We start from the raw sequence: 21,916 nt of genomic DNA on the forward strand, positions 1-21,916 counted from the left end.
GTCTTTAAAATTTGACAGGTTTTACCAATTTTGTCATGCTATTTTTAGCAACGCGAAAGTAGTTCCGAAATTACACACGGTACTCGCATGATACGGAATCAGAAAATGACAGTATCATGATACGGATTTTCAATACGCCGTGCTGTATTTTCACTGTTGGATATGGTAAAGGAATTTGATAGGCATATAATAAATAGGGGATATTATGATAGGACGTTTTTCTGGTGACCTGTATCACGTCTCGTTCGGTGTGTAAACACGTATCTGTCGAGACCGCAGGTCGAGACGGATGCATGTTTAATACTCACCGAACGGTCACCAGAAAAGCGTTTTATCGTAATATTCCATTTCAAATATACCTGCCTATTTTTTTATTTTTTTTTCGCTTTCAATTTGATTTAAATTTACCGCCATCTGTCAAATGCGCGTATGAATTTGAATGTGTTACGTAGTTTTGTGTAATGAAGTCAAGGGAGGCTACTACAGCGAAACGAAGTCAGAAGTTACAGAATTTACTTTATTGAGCAAAATAAGAGCAAAATATTTTATGTTTCAGCAAAATTAACAAAATGCTAACACGAAAATAATTATTAAATGTAACAGCACAAAAAACAACAACAACAAAACGGTACTTATTTTACGAGTATATATAAACACTAATCGTCATTTCCTCAATTCCTGTAGACATACATGTATTAACGCGGCCATTTTTAAAAAAAAAAGAGTAAATATACGTGGGATTTTTTGACGATCATAATATGCAGAATTGAGGGAAGTTCGTGAGTCAATCGCTATTTCTATCGATGACGCGAATTCGCCTTCTTCTTTGAATTGGCTAGCTGCTCAGATTTATATTAAACATGGATAATGCAACAATCTATGAACTTCGAAATGGCAAACAACTAGTTCACTGAAGTAGCTGTGTAGATAGATTGAAAGTGTTATCTGCTTTGTGCCTATCTTCATGGTTCCTTGAAGAACATGAGGACCATGTTCCTGAATATTTACATGCTTCTGGAGCGTGAGTAAAGTTAGATAATTTTATGTATTTAAAAGTTGACAGGTTTTACCTTTTTCTGGTTACGCTATTTTTAGCAACGCGAAAGAAGTTCCTAGATAACACTCGGTACTCGCATGATACGGAATCAGAAAACGACAGTATCATTATACGGATTTTTCAATACAGCGTGCTTTATTTTCACTGTAATACAGCACTTCACGTCAGTGTAACACAGCACTTAACGTCAGTGTGATACAACACTTAACGTCATAGTGATATATAGCACTTAACGTCAGTGTCAAACAACAATATTTACACCTCAACTTCCATTCCTTAAATGAACTGCCTTTCGGCAATTGCGTTCATCAATCGATGAACGCAACAACTTCGGATATGTTCGGATCGTAATTCATTGCATAACAACTATACCTGAAAGCGATTGATCTTGTCATTGGTTGTATTGTGTCTGCAGGTCCCGTAAAATATAGATCAACATTTTTAAAAGTGTTAGTTTATTATATTTTAAATATATTGGTACCATAAGTGTTTCAATTTATTACATGTCACTGATGTCATTCGGTAGGATGGCATTTAAAAGCTAAAACTGCGTTTCTTTTCAATATGACAAGCCTCGTTACTGGTTTCCCGTGCCCTCAATTTTACGTTTTAAAGTGATTTCAAGTGGTTGATCTTTTCCCGCGTTAGTGTGACGTCATTTGAAAAAAATGTTTCCGGTTATAGTCGGGTCGTTCTATTTACAGAATGGGTAAAAACGGATTACTGAAAGGTTTTCTTAGATGAAATGAAGTATTTTTTTAACGTTTCTTGAATAAAATAATGGACTATTGGTGTAAATATAAGGAATGAATTGCGGGGTTGATGTCATTATCGGGGATATGAACGCAATTGGGTTGGTCAAAGTACGCGTGGAGTCCTTCGAACTCCACACACATTGACCAACCCAATTGCGTTCATACCCCGATAATGACATCAACCCCACAATTCATTCCTTAACTTAACTTCAGCTGTCATACAGCGCTTAACGTCTGTGTATAGAGTATATTTGTTTTTTCAGTGTAAGATCGTATTTTATTTCACGAGTGTCATTGAAAAAACATATTTTCACGAGTGGCAAAGACCTTTAACCTACTGACCTTAAACAATAGGGGTCATCTAGTAGTCAAGTGCAACCTACAACTGAAGTTTCATGGTCCTACGTCCGTTCTCGAATTATTGCGCTGACAAAAATTTGTGTTCCGACCCACCGACAAACATTTGCAAAACTGTGCGCCCCTTTTTCTAATGTGTACTTGAATGAAGTAGTTTGTTTTCCATTACTGTCATCAGGGAAAACGTAGTATTTTCTCTTCATTTTATAAAAGCATTCTTAAAACGTTCGTCAACTTAGAACTGCTTTTAATCGGAAATGACGTCATGAACGTATTACAAAATTATGACGTCATATACTCGGATGTTAAAAGAGAGGCTTGGTGTAAGATTATCGCCACGGTAAGTGAAACATAACATTCTTTGAAAAATGCCAAGAATATGATCTGCGCACATTTCTAGAAATTTTACCGAAACTGTGATGTTTGGCGATAAGAGCATCCAGACCAATGATCGTGTGCTTCCTTTGTTTGTATGGACCAGTGATGGCCTTAGTGGTGCGCTTGTTGCTGGTGATTCTAACATACATCGCATCAAGTAAGCGATTCCAAGGGAGTCAGCTATAAGTCTCTGTGTATCAGTTACAAACAGTGTCAACATGAATGTCGATAAAAAACAAACAATGACCAAATAATCTACCTCAATTTTGCATAAATATTCTCCTTCAGTTTTGAAGACAACACAATTTAAGAACCATGTATTGTGCATTTTGCACTTGTAATGTACAGCTACATGTAGGCCAACTTATCACACGTCAGCCATGTCATTTTAAGTTTCGGGTCAGTTAGAATAAGTTATTAAGGTCAGAGATGTTTTACTAGCTTTAAGGTTTTTTTTATTCCAAACGGCGCAAACAAGTCAAGCTTACTCGAGTCAACGTATTACTAGTATGTGGATTCCACATAGCCAGGTCTTAAACTGTATACTATGTACAAAGGAGTGAAAATTGTACTATATTTTCTATCATAACATTTAATCGGCATGTGTTTTTTTGTATTTTCCCTATATCTGAAAACATTCCCATTAAAACAGGCACAAATGGTGGAAATAAATTTCAAAAATATCACTGAGCTGCAGTTAAGTATATCTGCACATGGTAGTCAAGCGATAAAAATACAACAATACTCTTGAGATAGTATAAATATTTCTTTTTTATGTTCAGATATCTCGATATCAAGAGTACTTAATTTATTACATGTCACTGATGTCATTCGGTAGGATGGCATTTAAAAGCTAAAACTGCGTTTCTTTTCAATATGACAAGCCTCGTTACTGGTTTCCCGTGCCCTCAGGAAACCTCGTTTCCGCAAAACACCCTACGCTCGGGTCGGAATGAACCTATCTTACACTCTTGGCCATAGAAGATACTTATAATCTTGCCAACGGGCAGAGATAAAACAAGTACGCGTATATGGAACTCCCCTTTTATTGCCATCACACAATTACCTCCCTTGTTGAAGACCTTGTCTTCTGACTATATTTAGAATCCTATAATTAATCATTTCTCGTTTCTCATTTCAAATCGCACCATTAAAACGTTTTCAAGCTCCATTGAAGAAATACTGCTGCACTCTTCTCAGAACTATTCCAAGAACGACTTGATTATTTACATAATCTAAATCACTGCGCGCATATCCATGACAACTACGAATTATCACATATCTATAGGCATATTTTTTACTACGCATGAAAGAGTTCCAGCGAAAAATACAATTTTATTTTAATTTTGTTTAACTGAGGTGGAAAAAAGGCATCTACCCTAGCCTCTCTCGTAAGGTTCATCCCAACCCTCGCGCAGGGTGTTTTGTGGAAACTCGGTAAACCTCGTTTCCGCAGTGCTGGAAAACTCTTACAGTTACCCCCCCCCCCCCCCCCCCCCATGTAAGATGTGTCACGCGCAACAACGCGCCACTTCTTATTTCTTTTATGGTATGGTTTATTATGTCATTTCAATAAAGCACAATCAAATATATACGTATGCAAGACTTTTAATGAAAACTAAATATAAATAATCGTAAATACGAGATTTTTAGAGAAGCTATATGACGTCAATAGTGATTTAAAATACTTGCGCTTTATGACGTCAGTAAACTACGTCGCACGCGCTTTTTGGCGAAATGTACAAAAATGCGTTTTCTACGTCAATTTTTACACAAATTGATAATTTCAGATATGCAAGAAAAAAAATCAATCATGTTTTTCCGGTCCGGATCGAAAAATCGGACCCGAGGGCACGCTGCGTGCCCTCGGGTCGGATTTTTCTATCCGTACCTGGAACACATGATAGATACCTATAATCTTACACTCTCGGCCATTGAAGGTACTTATAATACTGGCACCAATTATGTTCAAACCAGAGTGGAAATGTTTAATCATAAGGCACATATGCAATTCGTTTGCTTCCATTACATAGCTGTCTTGTCGATTAGAGTTACCGAGGTACCATTTTTTTTTAAACTGCCTTGTACATATCCTATTTATTTTTATGACAAAAATTGCGCTTATCAATCAACAGTACCTGCGCGAACTTTTATTTAACCCGATGATCACAATGTTTAATGTAAATAAGTATGCCTGCTTTGGCATAACATGATCAATCGCACGATGGCATTTTTATTTCATTTTTAATGAATGTTTCGTATGATTTCTTTCAGAAAGGCAATGCAACAATGTAATTAAATTCAGGATGAACATTTTTCTGTAGATGACAATTCATTGATGAATTTATTTTAAGCTTGTTTGTTTCTCGTCTGCCATTGGTAGGGACATTGTTCAAAAAGGCATTAAATTCCGAAATCTACTTACACCTTTTTATTTTGATACTGTACGTGTATTCTGAAGATAGCCAAACATGTATTTACAAGTAGGTAGCTGAATATGCAAGATTACCTAAATTGAGGACCGGATCAGCTGAAGATAGATCCATAAAGCATCGAAGGGCAAGGAAGAGGACAAGTAAAGAACGCAGAGAGCTGAAAGTATAACGTTCAGTGAAATATATTAACTGACTTAAAAGCTTCTGTCCTAACGTTTTCAAAATATTTCAACTTTTTAAAAATAAAGGTGTAGGTATCAGTTTTGATATTTTTTGTTCATTTATCAATTTATTTATTTGTTTATATACAACTATACAGCATTTTTGACCATGCGAAGTTCATCATTGAGTCAATTATGGCCATCAAAATGTACGTGTACTTAAACATTTGTGTGTTTTCAAGGATAATTGAGTGTCCATGGTAGCCCGTCAACCCATGATACTATCTTAATGCAGATTTGGGTTATTTACGTAGAAATATTGAACAGTGATAAGTAAAGAAAGTAAATAAAAGTGAATTGTGATACATGATGCAACTGTATAGGCAACAGTGCCTATAGGACCGAGCGTACTCTATAAATAGTTGGTGATTTTTCTCTTCTTATTCAATTTGTAAAAAAATATGTCTTTATTTCATACAAATTTCAGACATTATTCAATTTGTAAGGGAATTCACGGGAAACATGTCATCGCCAGAATAAAACAAGCAAACGAACAATTAATATATAATGGACATCGTTGACGTAATATTTGACTTATATTCATTTTTTTTTCTATTTTAGTAACAATGTCATTGACCTTGACCCCAAACGCATTCCAATGAAGGGTCTCCATAAACTCTTCCCAAATTCCAAGTGTAGTCAAGATATGTCAGCACTAATTGAAGTTATTCAGTTTCAACCGTTTTTCTATTTTGAGTAGCAGTGACTTTGACCCTAAGGCCCAATCGCAATCCCGTGAAAGGTCTCCATAATCTCTCTCTCTCTCTCTCTCTCTCTCTCTCTCTCTCTCTCTCTCTCTCTCTCTCTCTCTATATATATATATATATATATATATATATATATATATATATATATAGAAAGTTTGGTCAAGCTATGTCAACCCTTACTAAAGTTATTCAGTTTCAACCGTTTTTTTTTATTTTAGTAGCAGTGACCTTGACCCTGAAGCCCAAAGCGCAATCCCATGAAAAGTCTCCATAATCTCTATCTATATACAAAGTTTGGTCAAGCTATGTCAACCCTTACTTAAGTAACTTAGTTTCAACTGTTCTTCTATTTTTAGTAGCAGTGACCTTGACCCAGGGGCCCAAACCCAATTCCATGAAAGGTCTTTCTAAAAAACAAGTTCAGTCAAGATATGTCAACCCTAACTAAAGCTAATCAGTTTCAAAGTATCAGTGATCTTGACCCTAAGGGCCCCAAACGCAATCCCATGAAAGGTCTCCATAATCTCTATCTATATACAAAGTTTGGTTAAGCAATGTCAACCCTTACTGCAGTAACTTAGTTTCAACCGTTCTTCTATTTTTAGTAGCAGTGACCTTGACCGAGGGGCCCAAACCCAATCCCATGAAAGGTCTCCATAAACTCTATCAAAAAACCAAGTTCAGTCAAAATATGTCAACCCTAACTTAAGCTAATCAGTTTCAACCGTTTTTCTATTTTTTACATAAATGACATTGACCTTAACCCCAGGGGCCCCAAACACAATCCCATGAAAGGTCTCCATAAAGTTTTTCTAAATACGAAGTGTAGTCAAGATATGTCGACCCTAACTAAAGTTAATCAGTGTAAACCATTTTTCTTTTTTTCATAACAGTGACATTAACCTTGATCCTAGCGGCCTTAAATGCACTCCATTGGAAGGTCTCCATAAATTATTCCTATATACCATGTTTGGTCACTAAATCTCCAACTTAACTAAACTTATTGGATACCATAGGTGAATTCGACGCCGCTCCAGAACACCAGCCCGCCCGATCAACGAATAATTCTAATAACTAGTTTTCGATTTGTGAACCTGGTTAAGAATATATAAGATGTGCCTGTCAAAAAAATGATAAGAAAAAAAGTACAAAAAAGTCAATTAAGGGACATAATTTGTATTAAGGTTTAAAATAAAGTTATGTAACCTAATTGTAAGATGGTCTTTAATAATTGTGCGAAGTAATTACGCTAATTGAATGAAGGAAATATAAGTTATTAATATAAGTGATATATTTACACCTCAACTTCCATTCCTTAAATAAACTGCTTTTCGACAATTGCGGTTATCATCCGATGAACACAACATCTTCGGATATGTTCGGATCGCAATTCATCGCGTAACAATATACATTCGCCTTATTCCAGAAGCCCATAATGCTTTGCGACAAAGGTGACTTCCGGTTTATTTCCGCATTCAATTTCCTAGTTATCGATACGAGTGAAAGGAAGAGCATAATTGGCAAAATAGATCGATAGGTGAGTAAAACCTGTTAGGAACATCAGTTTATACATTCTTCTATAAATTTCTACCGTTTTTTGTAAATGTCAATGAAGTTTTCGACGTTTATACCCAACTTCAGTACACATTTAAGTGGGTGGGGTAAAATAACAAATATAATGGTAAAGACTTTCATAGTAGTTCTCAAAGACTTCAAATACATATTGGTTGTTATGAAGTATGCATTCAATTGTGGTTTGTTGAGTTTGTTATTAAATTAAATGAATGATATGTTGCAATTTGTGTGAAATTGTTAAAATCTGCAACTTCAAAACAGTCAAGTAAATGAAGCTTAAATGTGATTAAGAAGGGCATTTAAATACTGACTGCTGTGCTGTATGTAAACAAATATGCAGGTCTTAAAATAACAGCTTATTAATATTGTACTAGTAAATTGTAACTATTTAAATATCTGACTGATATTAAAGCTGCACTCTCACAGATTAAACATTTTGACAACTGTTTTTTTTTTTGTCTTCGACTGCCAATTTATGCAAACGTGCAAGAAAACCAGTGATATAAGACTGCTGACAAAACATTGGATCGCAGATTTTCATTTTTAAGTAAATAAAATAACCGTTAGTAACGCTTTTAAAATTAGCCATAAAATAATAATTTTCAAATGGAGATATGAAAATCGGTGATCTGTTTTTTTTTGTCAGCAGGCTTATATCACTGGTTTGCAGATATTTACGCAGAAATTGCCTCTTTCCAAGACAACAAATAAAAAAAGTTGTCAAAACGGTTTATCTGTGAGAGTGCAGCTTTAACAGTTAAGAGTCTCTTATTTTTTTATTTTTTTCTGGCTAAGTTGGATGATGATAAAACTATTTATTTTATTTCAGAGATATCCATTCTGGATGTTTGATTCGGCCAAGTTGATGCTCAACAGGAGTAGGCAGTTGATACCATTGATCTGATAGCACCTGCTATATCAGTGGTTTTACAAGAAAAATTTGTGCAAAACACAAGAGACGGAATCGGTTCAAGAACAGAGATAAAATAAATGAAGTGTGTCAATATGAATGAAAACTTTCCTTGACTGCAAGGACTAAAGAAATGCACACAAGTGACATAAATTTAAATGTTTGGTACAAAAAGTAGACATTTAGAACTTAAAATTATGACACAGGATGTGAAACAACATTTTATAGCCGATAACAGTCGGAACAAGAGATTTTTCAAAAAGAAGCAAGATGTGGTTTTTTAACCCTTGGCAAATGAACCTTTAAAGGGATTATTGCATACCAAGGACAATTTATTGTTATTGAATTATATCATGTTTAATGTTATTATTAAATTGTAAAAAAATGCCGTTGTTATTAATATGATTGTCTATGATCTTTTTATTCCAATGACTGTGTAAACTCACATGGTTAATATTAAAAAGACATAAAATCGAGTTAACATTTGTGGGCAATTTTTCCTATCATGTTACTTTAGTATTGTTATAGTCAATAAGCCTAGGTGTCGTTAGCGCAGTACTGTAGGCCGAATATTTTCTTGGCCCAAATTCAAACAGCCTTGAGATTTAAATGAAACTTGGTACACATGCAAATTTCCAGAAACAATAGGCTCATGTCCAGCAAGATCATACATAATATTTCAAGACTTGAATGATTCAATACATCTGCTCCTATGTATTTTAATTTTCATAACTAAAATTGTTCATCATTGTAAATACAGTGCTCAAGTTTAAAGCTGCATTCTCAGACTGACCATTTTGACAAAAAATGTCTGAAAACCAGTGATATAAGATTGCTGATGGAAGATCAGAAAACATTTTTACAGAATTATCATGACCGTTTTGACAAAAAAATGTCTGAAAACCAGTGATAAAAGATTGCTGATAGATCAGATAACATTTGTACGTATCTTTGTTTGAAAATGGATATATTTATGGTTAAAAAGCGTTTCTAACGCTTTAAGAAAATGGAGTCTTTTGACAGTGTTTCAAACAACTGAGATCTGTTATTTTGTGAATCATCTTATATGACTGACTGAATTGAAGGCAATGATATCAAAATCAGTTAATCTGTAAGATTGCAGTTTTAAAGGTGCATGTCCCTAAAGGTCAATTGGCAGGAGATCTCATCAAATTTAATGAAGAATCATACATTCAATGATGCAATTCAACTTATTCATTTTGATGAGAATCAGCATTTAAAGAAGTTACCATGAGCTCTGATTTTTTTGCTGTGCTTTTTTTAGGACAAATTTATCATTTCTGTAGAAAATGTCTGACACTATCATACAAATTGTAGCAAAAGAAACAAAAAATGGTTGTACAGAATTAATGTTTATTTAACTATCTATAAAAAGAGGTGTTCATATAATAAAACATTATGATGCACATTTTAAATGTAAAACATAACTTAAGTACAAGGACATAAAAAATATTTAATTTTATATATTTATATGATTTTTGAATAATAATATTTCTTAAGATAACAATAACAATAATAAGTGTTGAATACTAAGCACTTTACATATTATACATGTATGAATATCAATAATAACAGTCAAAAAACAACAGTTCAACCAACAAAAGAGATCCAACAAGTACTAGCAATGGGAATCAAACCAATATGACCCAACAGTGATTCAAATAACACTAGTTGTCTATCACACATTCTGTCCAACAAGCAGTCCAAACAACACTGGTGGTCCAACCAACACTTCCAGTCCAACCATTTATAATTGTTCAACCAACACGTATGGTCCATCCAATATAGCGGCCCAGTAAGCAATAGATGCCAAACCAACAATAGCATGTCAGGTACTAGCTGTCCATCACGTTGCTACATGTACCAATCTAGCAGCCCAACCAATTGTAGTAATGTTCTTCATTGAAAGTAATGGTCTCAGAAGGTAACATCAGCATATTTGAATCACATCTGTAAAGAAAGGAATGGAACATAAAAAGCATATTTTTATAAAAAAGTAAGTTACTCTCAGACTTATTTATGAATGGGTTTTAAGACAATCTGGAATCCGATTTAATTCCAGACCTGGGGGTATGCGACTAGTCCAGTGGCCATCATAATATTTGAAAATAACAAATCATTCAGAAGACTACACAGGTGACAGCATGACATAATTACTCTAAGTAAAATGTTTATTACATAGTAATAAAATACACACAGCAGTATAAATATCATAATTTATATTGATGATGATTTATTTATGTTCATTCATAAGACTATTAGTTATACCTGGTAATGTACATACAGATTCCTCATTAGATTATGACTGGCAGATAGTAAAACAGACTAATGTATTATTTGTGTTAATTTTCAAAACAAATGTTTTAGAATAGATGAGAATTTGTTGTTTATAATACTCCAATAAGAATAGTAACTGCAGTCTTTTCTGAACCATCTACCCCACCCACCAGAACTAACTGTCCTAGTAAACAGTCAAGCGATTTATAGCTCATGACATTCAAATAATATCACAATAATGTAATATAAACTCATTAAAATGACGAATCTAATAAAAATAAATAAATTATAACAAACCTGGAATGATAATTTGTCCGTATTTATCGCTGTTATTGTACTTCGTCATAACCCGGAAATAAACCGGAAGTCACCATGCAGCAAAGGATTATGGTCTATTGGAAAGTCGAGAATTCGCCTTATTCCAGAAGCCCATAATGCTTTGCGACAAAGGTGACTTCCGGTTTATTTCCGCATTCAATTTCCTAGTTATCGATACGAGTGAAAGGAAGAGCATAATTGGCAAAATAGATCGATAGGTGAGTAAAACCTGTTAGGAACATCAGTTTATACATTCTTCTATAAATTTCTACCGTTTTTTGTAAATGTCAATGAAGTTTTCGACGTTTATACCCAACTTCAGTACACATTTAAGTGGGTGGGGTAAAATAACAAATATAATGGTAAAGACTTTCATAGTAGTTCTCAAAGACTTCAAATACATATTGGTTGTTATGAAGTATGCATTCAATTGTGGTTTGTTGAGTTTGTTATTAAATTAAATGAATGATATGTTGCAATTTGTGTGAAATTGTTAAAATCTGCAACTTCAAAACAGTCAAGTAAATGAAGCTTAAATGTGATTAAGAAGGGCATTTAAATACTGACTGCTGTGCTGTATGTAAACAAATATGCAGGTCTTAAAATAACAGCTTATTAATATTGTACTAGTAAATTGTAACTATTTAAATATCTGACTGATATTAAAGCTGCACTCTCACAGATTAAACATTTTGACAACTGTTTTTTTTTTTGTCTTCGACTGCCAATTTATGCAAACGTGCAAGAAAACCAGTGATATAAGACTGCTGACAAAACATTGGATCGCAGATTTTCATTTTTAAGTAAATAAAATAACCGTTAGTAACGCTTTTAAAATTAGCCATAAAATAATAATTTTCAAATGGAGATATGAAAATCGGTGATCTGTTTTTTTTTGTCAGCAGGCTTATATCACTGGTTTGCAGATATTTACGCAGAAATTGCCTCTTTCCAAGACAACAAATAAAAAAAGTTGTCAAAACGGTTTATCTGTGAGAGTGCAGCTTTAACAGTTAAGAGTCTCTTATTTTTTTATTTTTTTCTGGCTAAGTTGGATGATGATAAAACTATTTATTTTATTTCAGAGATATCCATTCTGGATGTTTGATTCGGCCAAGTTGATGCTCAACAGGAGTAGGCAGTTGATACCATTGATCTGATAGCACCTGCTATATCAGTGGTTTTACAAGAAAAATTTGTGCAAAACACAAGAGACGGAATCGGTTCAAGAACAGAGATAAAATAAATGAAGTGTGTCAATATGAATGAAAACTTTCCTTGACTGCAAGGACTAAAGAAATGCACACAAGTGACATAAATTTAAATGTTTGGTACAAAAAGTAGACATTTAGAACTTAAAATTATGACACAGGATGTGAAACAACATTTTATAGCCGATAACAGTCGGAACAAGAGATTTTTCAAAAAGAAGCAAGATGTGGTTTTTTAACCCTTGGCAAATGAACCTTTAAAGGGATTATTGCATACCAAGGACAATTTATTGTTATTGAATTATATCATGTTTAATGTTATTATTAAATTGTAAAAAAATGCCGTTGTTATTAATATGATTGTCTATGATCTTTTTATTCCAATGACTGTGTAAACTCACATGGTTAATATTAAAAAGACATAAAATCGAGTTAACATTTGTGGGCAATTTTTCCTATCATGTTACTTTAGTATTGTTATAGTCAATAAGCCTAGGTGTCGTTAGCGCAGTACTGTAGGCCGAATATTTTCTTGGCCCAAATTCAAACAGCCTTGAGATTTAAATGAAACTTGGTACACATGCAAATTTCCAGAAACAATAGGCTCATGTCCAGCAAGATCATACATAATATTTCAAGACTTGAATGATTCAATACATCTGCTCCTATGTATTTTAATTTTCATAACTAAAATTGTTCATCATTGTAAATACAGTGCTCAAGTTTAAAGCTGCATTCTCAGACTGACCATTTTGACAAAAAATGTCTGAAAACCAGTGATATAAGATTGCTGATGGAAGATCAGAAAACATTTTTACAGAATTATCATGACCGTTTTGACAAAAAAATGTCTGAAAACCAGTGATAAAAGATTGCTGATAGATCAGATAACATTTGTACGTATCTTTGTTTGAAAATGGATATATTTATGGTTAAAAAGCGTTTCTAACGCTTTAAGAAAATGGAGTCTTTTGACAGTGTTTCAAACAACTGAGATCTGTTATTTTGTGAATCATCTTATATGACTGACTGAATTGAAGGCAATGATATCAAAATCAGTTAATCTGTAAGATTGCAGTTTTAAAGGTGCATGTCCCTAAAGGTCAATTGGCAGGAGATCTCATCAAATTTAATGAAGAATCATACATTCAATGATGCAATTCAACTTATTCATTTTGATGAGAATCAGCATTTAAAGAAGTTACCATGAGCTCTGATTTTTTTGCTGTGCTTTTTTTAGGACAAATTTATCATTTCTGTAGAAAATGTCTGACACTATCATACAAATTGTAGCAAAAGAAACAAAAAATGGTTGTACAGAATTAATGTTTATTTAACTATCTATAAAAAGAGGTGTTCATATAATAAAACATTATGATGCACATTTTAAATGTAAAACATAACTTAAGTACAAGGACATAAAAAATATTTAATTTTATATATTTATATGATTTTTGAATAATAATATTTCTTAAGATAACAATAACAATAATAAGTGTTGAATACTAAGCACTTTACATATTATACATGTATGAATATCAATAATAACAGTCAAAAAACAACAGTTCAACCAACAAAAGAGATCCAACAAGTACTAGCAATGGGAATCAAACCAATATGACCCAACAGTGATTCAAATAACACTAGTTGTCTATCACACATTCTGTCCAACAAGCAGTCCAAACAACACTGGTGGTCCAACCAACACTTCCAGTCCAACCATTTATAATTGTTCAACCAACACGTATGGTCCATCCAATATAGCGGCCCAGTAAGCAATAGATGCCAAACCAACAATAGCATGTCAGGTACTAGCTGTCCATCACGTTGCTACATGTACCAATCTAGCAGCCCAACCAATTGTAGTAATGTTCTTCATTGAAAGTAATGGTCTCAGAAGGTAACATCAGCATATTTGAATCACATCTGTAAAGAAAGGAATGGAACATAAAAAGCATATTTTTATAAAAAAGTAAGTTACTCTCAGACTTATTTATGAATGGGTTTTAAGACAATCTGGAATCCGATTTAATTCCAGACCTGGGGGTATGCGACTAGTCCAGTGGCCATCATAATATTTGAAAATAACAAATCATTCAGAAGACTACACAGGTGACAGCATGACATAATTACTCTAAGTAAAATGTTTATTACATAGTAATAAAATACACACAGCAGTATAAATATCATAATTTATATTGATGATGATTTATTTATGTTCATTCATAAGACTATTAGTTATACCTGGTAATGTACATACAGATTCCTCATTAGATTATGACTGGCAGATAGTAAAACAGACTAATGTATTATTTGTGTTAATTTTCAAAACAAATGTTTTAGAATAGATGAGAATTTGTTGTTTATAATACTCCAATAAGAATAGTAACTGCAGTCTTTTCTGAACCATCTACCCCACCCACCAGAACTAACTGTCCTAGTAAACAGTCAAGCGATTTATAGCTCATGACATTCAAATAATATCACAATAATGTAATATAAACTCATTAAAATGACGAATCTAATAAAAATAAATAAATTATAACAAACCTGGAATGATAATTTGTCCGTATTTATCGCTGTTATTGTACTTCGTCATAACCCGGAAATAAACCGGAAGTCACCATGCAGCAAAGGATTATGGTCTATTGGAAAGTCGAGAATGAAAATGTTCATCTTGTTATTGTTTGTATTATCTCAGCAGGTCCCGTAAATATAAACTAACATTTAAGAAAGTGTTAATGTATGATATGTTAAATGTATTGTTGTCATAAGTGTTTCCATTTTACGTTAAAAGTGATTATAAGTGAATTATTTTTTCCCGCGTTATCGTGACGTCATTCGATAAAATGTTTCCGGTTACAGTCGGGTCGCTTCATTTTACAGGATGTGTATGTAAGGATTACTGAAACGTTTTCTTAAATGAAAGGAAGTATTTGTATTAACAGTTCTTGAATGAAATAATGAACTATTGGTGTAAATATAAGTAATGAATTGCGGGTTTGATGTCATTATCGGGGATTCGTTTATACCCCGATAATGACATCAACCCCGCAATTTATTCCTTAAACAACTTCTTAGATCGACCACCTAACAGAACATTCCAAATGAATTATGTGACGACTCTTGACGTATCCTTTGTGATTTTCATAAGATAGAACAAAAATAATAATCAAAAGTTAAGTCCAACTATAATGAAGAATGATATGCACCTAGTGCTCTTTTATGACTTTGTGACTCGTTATTTGACCGTGATCAATAAAATGCGATTATACGTTTACATGCATGATAAGCAATGTTCTTATTTAGTTTGGAACGGACTCGCGCGAGTAGACATACACCAACTTGAAGTGGCCCATCACTTTTGCCTAAAGTATATTATACTAAACCTAGTCAAAGCGTCATTCCCAAACAAGTACATATGGAAAACGTGTCTGCAAGACAGCTGTCTACACCCACGAAGTGAATGCATGGAAAGCGAGAATGGACACAAGCTCTGACTTTGATCTGTTTAAACAAATCCATCCGCATTTGCGCCTATTAAGTGTGTGGTCCGTCGCGAGAGCTCGTCCAGAGAGCCTCTCCCTCATGAAGCTGCTAGCATGTCTGTGCTGCCAGCGTCCCCAAGACCAGCCGATTGATTGCCGTATATGTCATCGACAATGCAGCCATGAGCTCAAGCACTTGATCTTCGAGTGTTGCTCGAATAACAATAGCTATTCGAGACTTTAATCCCTAGAGGGGATTAAAAGTTTGAGTGAACCGATGTATGACTTATTTAATACGATATCGAGACAGTCATTCATTCTATACACACTTGGCAAAATCGACGAACATTTGGTAAAGATACTCGATGTACAGTTAGACTTCCTTATCAACTGTGCTAAATTATGCAATGATTTATTTAACTAAGACGCATTAAGATGTGTGCAGTTCACCAATGACAATGCCACTCGACAAAATGAACTAATCCTTAAACAGTTATTTCTATTTCGCTTTCGAAGAAATATTGTTTAAATTAAAAGGCAACTGTTTATTGATTTTAGCAGATGCATGATCACTGTTCTTAATCGTCTGTAAGATCAGTATGCAGTGGCTAAATTATAAATGAGACCAACGTAATGCGTATAAAACAAACTTGTTGCAATTTATGTTACTGTGACTTCCTTTTATATCTATGTACTATGAAATTTGTATTGTGTTTGTAATTATTCATTCTTATGTTTGTATTACCTTATACCATGTACATCTCCAGAAAATGGGGGAAATAAAGCTATATATATATCGGCAAGGAGTATACCATACAAACATAAGCTCTGTAGATCTTCAAAACCGAACATGCATTTAATGGCACCAGTCCCTTATCTAACACCCGCTTTAGAACTCCAATTACAGTTTACAAACTCATACAGCGAAGAGGGTTGGATTAATTCAAGTCAAAACACTGTATAAGGTATAACTGTGTAATGTATTTACTGCATATCAAAACAAATATGACCTACATGTACATTTGTGCCATAACAATAACATTGTAAATTGTTAATATTAAACAAACTTCAGCAAATAAAAAGTAAAAAAAGTATAAAAAACAACAACAACAAAACAAGAGTTGTAATAGGGCTCGACTTTCTGCTTTTATTTTTAAGGATTTTAAGCTTTAGTGAAACGTGCATGGATCACTGTAAAATGAGATAAAATGTAAAGTCTTGACCAGTTAAATATATAAAGGGGCAAAATTTGCATAATATGCAAGATAGAGTTATCATACATAATTGTATAAAGTTTCAAAGCAATACATGAAGTAGTCGCAAAGTTTTATATGTGCTTTCATGCAAAACATTAACCAGAATTTCTGATTCAAACAAGAAAGGGGAAAAATTCATATTATATGCAAGATTGAGTTATCTAACTTGGTTATTTAAGAAGGTTGGATGGTTGGGAGCCTTTATATAAAGTGTCAATGCAATACATATGCATTTGCTGAGATATTGACTTAAATGTGGTAACATGCACAACTTTAACCAGGATATTAATAAAATAATAAAGGACCATAATATGCACTCTATGCAAAACAGGGTGACCAAACTTAATTATTCAAGTACATGTAGGATAGATGGTTGAGTACCTTTGTATAAATTTCCAATGCAGTACATCAAGCAGTTGCTGACATATTAACCTATGTGTGGTTTCATGCAAAACCATAACCAGAATTTCAGACCAATACTAAAGGGCAATAATTTGCATTATATGCAAGATAGAGTTATTTTACATGAATAACTAATTAGGTTGGATAATTGGGGACTCATATCTTAATTTCAATGCAATACATGATGCATTTCCTGAGATAATGACTTGGAAGGTGCTTACATGCAAAACCTTAACAAAAGTGTGAAGCGACAGAGTGACGTCGACAGTGACACTAGGTTGAGTAGTATAGCTCTCCTTATTCTTCCAAAAGTTGAGCTAAAGATGAAATAAATAAACAATAACTATAAGTTCATGAAAACAATAGAGATCACAAACGCATCAATTGCACAAATTTTCAATATTGGATCTGCACAAGTGTATGAAACACATTCAAAGATAGAACCTGTACAAGCATATGTAACACATTCAACGTTGGACCCATACAAGTGTATGAAACACATTCAAAGATAGAACCTATACAAGCATATGTAACACATTCAATGTTGGACCCATACAAGTGTATGAAACACATTCAGAGATTGGACCTATACAAGTGTATGAAACACATTCAGAGATTGGACCCATACAAGTGTATGAAACACATTCAGAGATTGGACCTATACAAGTGTATGAAACACATTCAGAGATTGGACCCATACAAGTGTATGAAACACATTCAGAGATTGGACCTATACAAGTGTATGAAACACATTCAAAGATAGAACCTGTACAAGCATATGTAACACATTCAACGTTGGACCCATACAAGTGTATGAAACACATTCAAAGATAGAACCTGTACAAGCATATGTAACACATTCAACGTTGGATCTATAATACAAGTTGTATGAAACACCTTCAAAGATTGGACCTATAAAAGTGTATGAAACACATTCAACTATGGGATCTACAATACCAGTGTATGAAACACATTCAGAGATTGGACCTATACATGTGTATGAAGCACAATAAACCATAGACCCATACAAGGGTATGAAACACATTCAACTATGGGATCTACAATACAAGTGTATGAAACACATTCAGAGATTGGACCTATACATGTGTATGAAGCACAATAAACCATAGATCTATACAAGGGTATGAAACACATTCAGAGATTGGACCTATACATGTGTATGAAGCACAATAAACCATAGATCTATACAAGGGTATGAAACACATTCAGAGATTGGATTTATAATATAAGTGTATGAAACTCATTAAAGAATTGGATCTATATAAGCGTATGATACACTCAATGTTTGATCTATACAAGTCCATGAAAAACCTTCAAAGGACATTAAAATACAGTGTTATGTAGTACAAACAATAATTGTTAATGTATGTAGGCCCTGTCAACCAGTTCCTTAATTTAAACCAGTTGATGAACAAATGGGAAAGTTTAAGGTTTCAATTAATTTAATTTATTCCTTACAAAGACAAAGCAATTGATGTTTTATAATAAATGATGTTCCTATATGTTCAAATAAGGATCAATTTATATACAATACAATAATTGAAAGTAATAAATGAGTTGAAAGAAGATATATTTTACATTTTAGACACACAAAGATTGCAAGAATAATCTGCCATGATACGGGCTAAATCATCCTAGCCTACCAAAATGTATTCACATTAATGAAGAAAATGAAGCCCATATCAGTTTAGGTTGCTCAGCACATATTAAATATACAGGTAATGAGCTTACTGTATATTTAATATTAAAGTGATCAAACAATTGACATGACGCCATACCACCCTTATAAATATATTCATGACCGCAAACAATGAAGGGAGTCACTAGTCACATGATACCATTGCACAAAGCATCACCTTGGCCCAATAAGAATCAGAACAATTTATTTTCCGAATTGTACAGGAGTGGCAAAAAAACTGATTTTCTTATTTTCTTGATTATCTTCCTTGGACTTCTTTCTGTAATCTTGGATGTTGGGTAAGAGCAGTGGTAAGTGCACTCGCTTCTCACCTAGGCGGCCCAGGTTCGATTCCTGTCCTGGGTGCATGGTCACCAAGCCGGACAAGTGGATTTCCTCCAGGATCCTGTTTCCACCACAACAAAATACCACACTCTCGTGTTACATCACGAGTGTGATTAATATAATGTTATGTAACATGTTTCACAATTGTTGTATAATAAATAAGATTAAAACTTTAAATAACTACATGCGATGAAATGCTTTAAAACTCAAAATTATTTATTTTCTTAAAAGTAGTTTCTACACTTACTAAACTTTAATGCAAGAACATTTTAAACAGATATATATCAATTATTACATGTTAATTTTGGAGTTATTATTTTAATGTACCTTAATTTCATTTGTTATCAATATTATCATAAAATATAAACTGCATGTTGTAATTTACATGCCTAAGGATTTATTTAACAAGAGCTGTCACAGAGACAGCGCGCTCGACTATTCCGCCTCTTTTCAGTGTAACGATTAAAAAGTTTTGGCGAATGCATGGATCACTGTTAGATTAGATTTCAATGCAATACATAATGTGCTGAGATATTAACATAAATGTGATTACATGCAAAATTTTAACCAGAATTTTTAAGTGTAATAATAAAGGGCCATTATTTGCAAAATACAATTATCTAACTTTGTTATTCAATGAGTTTGGGTGGTTGAATACCATTGTATAAAGTCTCAATGCAATACATCAAGTAGTTGCTGAGATATTAACCTATGTGTGCTAACATGCAAGACCTTAACCAAGGGGTGACGCCTACGCCGACGCTTGGGTGAGTAGTATAGCTCTCCATATTCTTCGAATAGTCGAGCTAAAAATGTAATTGCAAAACCTTCGGAAGTGCACTCGTAACATTAGGGCAACATTTAGACACTTTTTTTTAAACAGACAATATTTGATTTTTAAACAGACAATATTTGATTTTTAAACAGACAATATTTGAAAGTGGAATATTGCTCTAAAACTTTCACAGGATATGTTAAATGGTCAATGATTTACAAATTTGTGAGAAGATGGACTTCACAAAAAGAGGTAAGAAAACTTGAGTTTTTGAGCAAAGGTGATGAAATTCGTATGAACATTGAATATATTCTTCTGATAAACCAAGTAGGTTATTATCAAGGGTGGTTTTAATATGATTTAATCATTACATTTATTGTAGTAGATAACATAATTATAAATGTATAAACCTGGTAGCATTGAATATACACTAAAAACATTTACTTGGTCAATATCTCATAAATTACTCAACAATTTAGTACCACATTACAACATAAACAGTCATGTACAATAAAGATAACATAAATCATCTAACAACACCAATATAACAGATCTAAAATAAACCAGATATATCAAGGTACAACTAACACTTGTGGTTATTGTTCTCATTATACTCAAGGTTTCAGGCTCAGTATACCCTCAACTTGTTTCAATTAACATAAATGAGGATAAGCTTGAGACAGAGAAGGATGAAATCAACTTGTAGTCTTTTTTTTAACCTTTATCAGTTCTTGAAGTGCATAATTAAAATAAATTAATGTACATCAGTAGAGAAATATGTACCCAAACAATTGACAGGACACCATACCACTGTATCATTTAAAATTAATTTTCGAAACAAAGCAGGGCTCATATTCAGTATTCTATATTCAGCATCACCTTGAGTCAGAACTCAGGTTCAACACAGATAAGTGCTTGATCTTAGTCTTATTTGGTTAAATTGGTACATATATATATATATATATATATATATATATATATATATATATATATATATATATATATATATATATATACACCAATTTAACAAAAAGAAATATATTATATATCTATATATATATTTTATCCAAAAGAATGATACACATTTTACAATAAATGCATTAAAATAAACTGTGTATTTTTTCTTTCTGAGGTAATAGTAAGTAAAGCTTGGAAAGAAGTATGGAAAAGAACAAGAGGTATCACAGAGAAAGTGCACTAGACTATTCGCCACTTTCAAGGGTTGCAAAGCTTGCAAAGCTTTGGTAAAATTAGATAACATGCAAAACCGTAACCAGAATTTCTAAGTTGAATAATAAAGGGCTATAATTTATATTATATGAAAAAAAGAGTTATCCAACTTGAGTTTTATGCCCCCCCCCTTCGAAGAAGAGGGGTATATTGCTTTGCACATGTTGGTCCGTCGGTCAGTGTGTCGGTAGACCAAAGCTTGTCCGAGTGATAACTCTACAATTCCTTGACATATGGTCATCAAACTTGACATGAAGGTTGGGCTTGACCAGAAGATGACCCCTTTTGATTTTAGGGTCAAAGGTCACAGTGACCTTTAATGGTTAAATAATTTTAAAGCTTGTCCAAGTGATAACTCAACAATGCCTAGACCTATGGTCATCAAACTTGATATGTAAGTTGGGCCTGACCAGTTGATGACCCCTATTGTTTTTGGGAGTCATCAGGCCAAAGGTCAAGGTCACTGTGACTTTGAATGGTAAAAGGTCGTCTGAGTGAT

General features: G+C 33.4%; 3 long non-coding RNA genes across 3 annotated transcripts; 2 read left to right on the forward strand and 1 right to left on the reverse strand.

The window, feature by feature from the left end:
- Window positions 1-7,339: 7,339 nt before the first annotated feature.
- On the forward strand, window positions 7,340-8,871 carry LOC128213101 (uncharacterized). Its single transcript, XR_008257680.1, has 2 exons — window positions 7,340-7,447; window positions 8,315-8,871. It is a non-coding gene; the product is annotated as an uncharacterized LOC128213101 (long non-coding RNA).
- A 2,250-nt stretch (window positions 8,872-11,121) lies between these two features.
- LOC128213100 (uncharacterized) lies at window positions 11,122-12,653 on the forward strand. The gene is made up of 2 exons (XR_008257679.1): window positions 11,122-11,229; window positions 12,097-12,653. It is a non-coding gene; the product is annotated as an uncharacterized LOC128213100 (long non-coding RNA).
- Window positions 12,654-16,671: 4,018 nt separating this feature from the next.
- On the reverse strand, window positions 16,672-21,125 carry LOC128213104 (uncharacterized). Its single transcript, XR_008257682.1, has 2 exons — window positions 18,537-21,125; window positions 16,672-18,465 (listed from the first exon to the last, which is right to left on the reverse strand). It is a non-coding gene; the product is annotated as an uncharacterized LOC128213104 (long non-coding RNA).
- Window positions 21,126-21,916: the final 791 nt, after the last annotated feature.

Source organism: Mya arenaria, chromosome 13 (genome assembly GCF_026914265.1).
Source record: "Mya arenaria isolate MELC-2E11 chromosome 13, ASM2691426v1".
NCBI classification, from domain to species: Eukaryota; Metazoa; Mollusca; class Bivalvia; order Myida; family Myidae; genus Mya; species Mya arenaria.